Genomic DNA, 6,879 nt, shown 5'->3' with positions numbered 1-6,879 from the left:
ATGAGGCCACAGCTGAGGATTCTATAAGTTCTGGATCAATGTAATCTTCCCCAATGTTATAGACTGAATGTTTGTGTGTCCCCACCCCCCAAGCAAAATTCATATGTTGAAGCCCACCCTACTATGAATGTATTTGGAGTAAGGAAGTAATTAAGGTTAAAGGAGGTAATAAGAGTGAGGCCCTGATCTGATAGAATTAGTGTCCTTATAAAGGGACACCAGAAAGTGTGGAAGATGAAAAGCCACGTGAGGACATAATAAGAAGACATAATGAGAAGGGATCCCAGAAGTTCCCAAGTGTATATGAAAATATTAATATCTTGCTTTCACACACTATTTATATATGTAGTCCTATTTATTCTTTGCCCATTTGTATTCAGGCAGACCTAGCACTATTAATGCCATTTTACAGATGAAATAGACTGTGGCTAAGCCACGATTAGACCTAGAGCTTCTGACTCCTTGCCCTATGTTTTTTCAACCCACCTTACGCCAGCTGACTCAGAGGAGCTTTAGAGATCTTCCCACCCCAAGTCAGCTCACAGTCAGTTCTCTGGGAAACCGAGCACTGGTTCAAGGATAAGACACTAGATTCAAAAGTTACCTCAACAGATAAGCAGAATTACCTTCTATTGCTCAGAAGAACCCTTAGACCAATAAATAAATTTGGAGAGGAAAAAAAATTAAAGCTGGATTGTGCTCATTTTCAATCATTTTAATTATTAATTTAGAGTGATAGTAATTTTTACCTTTTAAGAAAAGCTTCTTTGTATGCCACATTTAAGCTTTGACTATCTGTGGCACAAAGAAATAAATCTTGGCCTGGAACACACCATCTAGAGCTCCTCCTGGGAGAAAGAGCGCAGCTACCACTCGAAGTTCAGTGCGTCCGCCCTTCTGATTAGTCTGGAGCAGTGGAGTGCTCAAAGAAACAGGTGCTATCTGGAGGATTAACGTTCCACATCCCATTGAGAAGCTCTGTTTATGAGCCCTGGTGTTATTTTTAAAATATCCGAGCTCTGAATGTCACTCCATTAATAAAGATTTCAGTAGCTTAGTAATTAGCACCAACATGACCTTACCATTAGAACAACATATACTTTTAGGCTCATCTTGCTGTTGTGCAAATCAGTGAAGAAAAACTTCAAAAATTGAACAAATGTTAGATTGTTTAGCATAACTGATTTGGGACTCATATTCAAAATATTTATTTTATCCATCCATAATGTCTTAAAATGTGTCTCTTTCCTAATAGGGAGATAAAAACAGAGAGTGTAGGCCTCTTGATATCAGCAGTTACACCATTCTCTCCTTTGGATCTAGTTTGCATTGTACTGGAAGATGGAGCCTGTCTCTGAGTACTCATGCCTCTCCAGATTGGCTGTCAAAAGCCCTTTAGCCTGAATCTTCGCCTTATTTGGCCCTCAAAAGAGCCAGTCTCTCCTAATTGGTCCTCAAGTGGTTTTCAAATTCAGAAAGAATGGAATATTTATCTGATATAGAACGTAAATTTATTCAAGTTAAAATAATATTTTCTTTGTAGTAATTTTTGTGTGCATCCATAGAAAAGGGAGATTTTAAAATCAGAATCATCAAAAATTAATGGATAGCATTTTAAAAATAATTTTGAGGAATCATAAATAACCTAAATATCCAGCAATAGGAGGTCAGGATAGATAGATAGATAGATAGACAGATAGATAGACAGATAGATAGACAGATAGATAGATTGATTGATTTCCATTTAATAAAGTATTCTGCATCTAATATAAATGATACTGAAGCTTCTGGTGCCACATAGCAGAATAGTCACATAGACGTTTATCTCCCCTTCCTCCAAAATTCCTACAAAAATGACAGTCGAGAAATACAGAAGGTAGCAAGCACATAGCAGCACTAAAGAGGGGAGAGAGAGAGAGCCATCAGCAGACCAAAGATTTATGAAAACCTCTAGAAGATGGCAAGTAGATGAATCATACCGTCAGATAAAATAAAAGCAAAGAAGCAAATGTCCCAGCACTGAAGACACCTGGCTTCAAATTGAAAGAAATGAATGCTGAGCAGAATGAATGAGAAAGACCAATACCTAGAAGTATCCCTATGAAATTTTGTAACACACCAAAGATAAAGAGAATATCCTAGAATCTTCCAGGGAAGGGCTGTGGAAGATCCTTGACGTCTGATGCATTCATTAGTTGAGTTCTTATAGCCATGAGATTGCATAGGGAAGCAGAGTCATGCCTCAAAAATATTCATTCATGAACTGGCCACTTGTAAAATTAGTCTTGACTCAAATACCCAACCCCACATCACACTAACATCTGTCTTGACCCATCACTTCACAGTCTATTTTGGTCATTCTCTTACTGAATTTTTAATAAGTATATGATTAAAATAAATAAACTGTGGGCCAGCCCAGCGGTGTAGTGGTTAAGTTCACATGCTCTGCTTTGGTGGCCCAGGGTTCACAGGTTCAAATCCTGGGCACAGACCAATGCATCACTCATCAAGCCATGCTGTGGCAGCATCCCACATACAAAGTGGAGGAAGATTGGTACAGATGTTAGCTCAGGGCCAATCTTCCTCAGCAAAAAGAGAAGGATTGGCAAGAGATGTTAGCTCAGGGCCAGTCTTCCTCAACAAAAAAAAATTAATTAATTAAATGTATGATAAATATATAGCATAAATTGATTTTAAAGTAAAATTGCAAATCTTGAAAAGATGTTAGATTTCATAGAGTTAACAAAAAGTGTTGGTGACTTCTTGAGTTACCAACAAAGCTACTGCTAAATGAGGATTACCAGAGTTAGATCAGTTAAGAAGGGATGAGAAGAAACTCAACTAGGAAGATGACAAGAAAAGGTCTCCAAAGGAGAATCAATAAAAATCAAAGGATTTAAGATAGGCCCTTTCAGAGAAGTCTTCAAATATTTTTGCGGAAATTACTAGCATTATGATTCTGCAGGAAAGTGAAATATGAACTTAGACGATGTCATATCATGCTTCCATTTATTTTTGTCAGAAAACAGTAACCCAAAACAATCTAATTTAAATAGACTTATATTAAGTGGACTTTTCTGGTGCTAATTTTCCTAGGAAACAGGAGACTTCCTGTAGATACAAAAGAACCAAAAACGTAACAGTGTTAGTCTTTTTGTTAGCAACAATAAATGCTGAAAATAGTGAAACAACATCTACAAAATTCTGAGATAAAATGACTTTATATCAACAATTCTATTTATAATCAAACTACTAATCAAATATGAAAGCAAAAGAGTGACCTGCAAGGACTCTAAAAGTTTACCTTCTGTGTACTCTTCTGGAAAAATTACTCCAGCATCATTTTAAAGAAAGAAAGGAAGGAAGGAAGAAAAAGAAGCCAAGAAAATGGAATGGAAGGCATGAGGAGATTTCTGCTTTGAGTAATGAAAGACTAAGTAATTTAACCAAATCTCACCACACTCTGGGAAGAAAATTCACAAAAGCTTGATAAAATATACTATTAAAAACCTTCTTAAATGCATCAAAGATATATCAAGATAATGAGGACTTATAGGACAGAAATCCAAGGCTTGGGGGAAAAGTTTGCTCTGTGAGCATTTGCTGATCTGGAAGAGGTAGCTGATATGTGCTCTTAATAGTCTCTTAGGGCTTAGGGGAAAACGTCAGAGTTCAGGGCCCGCCCAATACAGGGAACTGGGAGCCCGACAGGTAAAACGAAAATAAACCAACCCTTGTCCAGACTACAGCCCCACTTTTTAAAATCTCAGTCGCCCCTAAAATCTCAGGCTGTGAGCGTGCAGTAAGGAGACCCTGGGTTTTATACCCCTCTTTGGAGGCAGAGAATATCATCCTAAGCCTCAAATTATTCCAAGAAATGTTTTTTCAAATCCGATGTCCAGAACACACCAAAATACGAAGAAAAAAGATACCATGAGCAAGAACCAGCAGTGATAAAAATAATCAAAAGAGTCACAGGCATTATCAGACCCTGTAAAACTGCTTACCATTTTCAAGAGAACAGTAAGCTGGAAAAATTTCAGCAGGGAATTGACAACTATAAAAACGACTTAGCAGATTTGAAAAAGAAAGAAATTGAAATTCTAGAACTGAAAAATTCATAAATTAAGAATTCAATGGGAATTTAACAACATATTGGGCAGTTGAAGATAGAGTTAGTGAACAGAAAACAGGTCAGAAGACATTCTCCAGAATGCAGCATACAAGCAGCAAAAAGGTGAAAAACACCACGGAAAAGAATGTAACAGATAGAGAATTCCTCAAGAAAGTAAGTTCTGGCATCTGGAAGAAGAAGAGAGAATGGACACCGGCAATGTTTGTGGAGATTTGGGCTTAGAATTTTACAAAACTGATAAAAAAAACCATCCATCTTCAGATTTAGGAATCCCAATAAATTCCAAGCAGAACAAATAAAAGGAAATCCGTACCTAAACAGATCATAGTGAATCTGGATAAAACCAAAGAAAAATTTCAGTGCAGCCAGAGCAACTTGCCTTCAGGGAAATAACACTAGACTGACAGGTGACTTACCACCAGCAACAAGGGAAGTCAGAAAGAAACTGCCAACCTAGAATTCGTAAGCAACAAAAATACAGTCATTTTCAGATGAATAAAAAATTGGAAGAGTTCACGACTAGGAGACCTGCACTCAAAGGAATTTGCAAAGATGTTTTCCAGAGAAAAGGAAAATGACCGCTGGAAAAGATCAAGGGGTCAAAAAACACAAAAAGAATAAAGAGCAATGAAAGTTGCAAACATATGAGTAAATCTTAATACACATGGACTCATAAAAAATAATAATATGTAGATTGAGAACAATGTAAATGGAGTCAAGTGTTCTAACCAGGAGGACAGTAAAATTATCCACTAATATTAGACATTGATAAGTCAATGATACATTTTGTAATTTCTAGGATGAACACTAAAAGAATAGAGAAAGAGTGTAACACAAGTAAAAGACAGGGAGAAAAAATTAATGATTAAAAAAATCAATTGGAAGTCAACAAGATCAGAAGTTGTGAGTCCACAGAACTTGAGGATATTTGCCTCTGGTTCTCTCTTAAGGATCTGGGGCCACCATGGTTTTCAGCTATGAGAGTTGATACGAAACCAATTTGCAGGGGAAAGCAAGCAGTCAACGAATCTCTGTTCACTTTGTTAAATACATAGGTGCTATGATGATACGGGGAATGTCCCAGTTATTCATGAATCATTTCAACAAACTTGCTAGGATCGGCATATCACATTCAAGATAGTCATTTCTTATCTCCCGCAAAAAAACAGCAGATATGGAGACTCCTTAGGAGACCCTGGCAATACTGCTTCTGATTTTAATTCCTCAGAAAGTAGAGATGGGACATATCAGGTAAGAGCAGCTGCAAATTAGGTTATTCCTGAAGAGATTAAAGATTTATTGACAGAGTGACTTGAAGAGGCAAAATACAGAAGGTCTGGTGGCAGGATTCTTCACCAGAGTGCTTTGTTACGTTCACAGAAGAATCAAGGAAGTTAAAGATAACCAGCAAATGAAATCATGGATTCAGACTCTGATCTGAGCATCTTCCAACAGGCTGGTGACATAACAGACGAACTGACTCCTGCAAGGTGACTCAGATGTTGTCTATTCTGCAATATTTATTCTGAGTTTTTCTTTGTGATCATAATCAAAGATCTCAATTAATCTTTCACCACCAATTTATGTTGACTACAGGAGTACTTGCTTCTGTCATCAAAATCTCCTTGAAATTTATGTTTGTTTTTGTGTGTGTCAATATTCTGCAATTTCAACTCTATTTCCAGTCTATGTGAGATGGCCTTTAAAATTTCAGTGCCTCTTGTTCTGAAAGCAAAGTAGAAGAAACTAAAAGTGACTGAGTAATGGTAAAATACTTATACTTTCCATCTTCCAAATTATCAGTTGAAAGCATAGTAGAGGAACCACAGCGGAAAGTCTTTGACAAGAAACAATACAAAAAACATACACTATTATTTTTAATGTAGCTAGCTTCTCAGAAAAAATATTTCTAAAACAACATTTTCTTTGTACACTTCTAAGAGAGTGATTTTTTTTTAGAAAGTCATTCTATGTATTATAAATATCTTTTATGTTTTCTGACTGATTTTTTACCAGAAATGGAGAAGAAAGAGCAAATTTGTGAGTCACTATTTTAATAGAATGATTATTTGTCAGAGTGAGGTTTTGGGTCTGATTATAGTTTTGGCACATGTAGGCCAAATTGAAGTCCCTTTTATGAAGAGACAGATGTGTAAAACTTGAACACAATTTTAGAAAAACAAAGTATACATTGCCAACAGTTAACCTTGACAAGTTAAATAGATAAAACCCTAATTTACTAATTTGATACTCTTTAGATATAAACAGGTATTTACTCCTTTGCCTGGCATCTATATACGTTTAGAAAACGTGACCCAAATAAAAATGGTTCAGGGCTGAGTGATTATAAAATGTCACTTTGAATGAGCAAGGAACATGAGTACAGAAGTCGAGCAGTGTAACAATGGTTTTAAGAGCTTATTTGTAAAATCTAAAGCCTGAGTTCTTTTGGGAATTTCCAAGAGACTATTAACTCTCTTTTAATAGTTAATAGCGATCCCCAGGCATAATTATTTACATTTCAATGAAAAGAATTTATTAATATTATAGACTCTTCTCTAGAAGCTTTGAAATGTAAATTTCTGTAAATTCATAAGAGAAAATTCTTTGTAATTTTAGCATTAAAAGAAGTTGTTTTTTGTTCCTTTGTCCTTGAGGGTGTTAAAAAGTCCTTTTAAGTTCTAGCATTGAATAAGAAGAATCTGAGGAACTGCAACTTTTTTGTTTTTAAAAGTAATTGACAA

At 36.0% G+C, this 6,879-nt stretch overlaps 1 pseudogene; it reads left to right on the top strand.

Annotated features, from left to right (window-relative positions):
- Nucleotides 1-5,112: 5,112 nt before the first annotated feature.
- On the top strand, nt 5,113-5,875 carry LOC101404082 (general transcription factor IIH subunit 3 pseudogene; annotated as a pseudogene).
- Nucleotides 5,876-6,879: the final 1,004 nt, after the last annotated feature.

The sequence above is a fragment of the Ceratotherium simum genome, chromosome 3 (genome assembly GCF_057802395.1).
Source record: "Ceratotherium simum simum isolate JZ-2026a chromosome 3, ASM5780239v1, whole genome shotgun sequence".
Taxonomy (NCBI): domain Eukaryota; kingdom Metazoa; phylum Chordata; class Mammalia; order Perissodactyla; family Rhinocerotidae; genus Ceratotherium; species Ceratotherium simum.
Note: the sequence above shows the minus strand (reverse complement) of the source record. Positions and strands in the feature narration are given on the sequence as shown.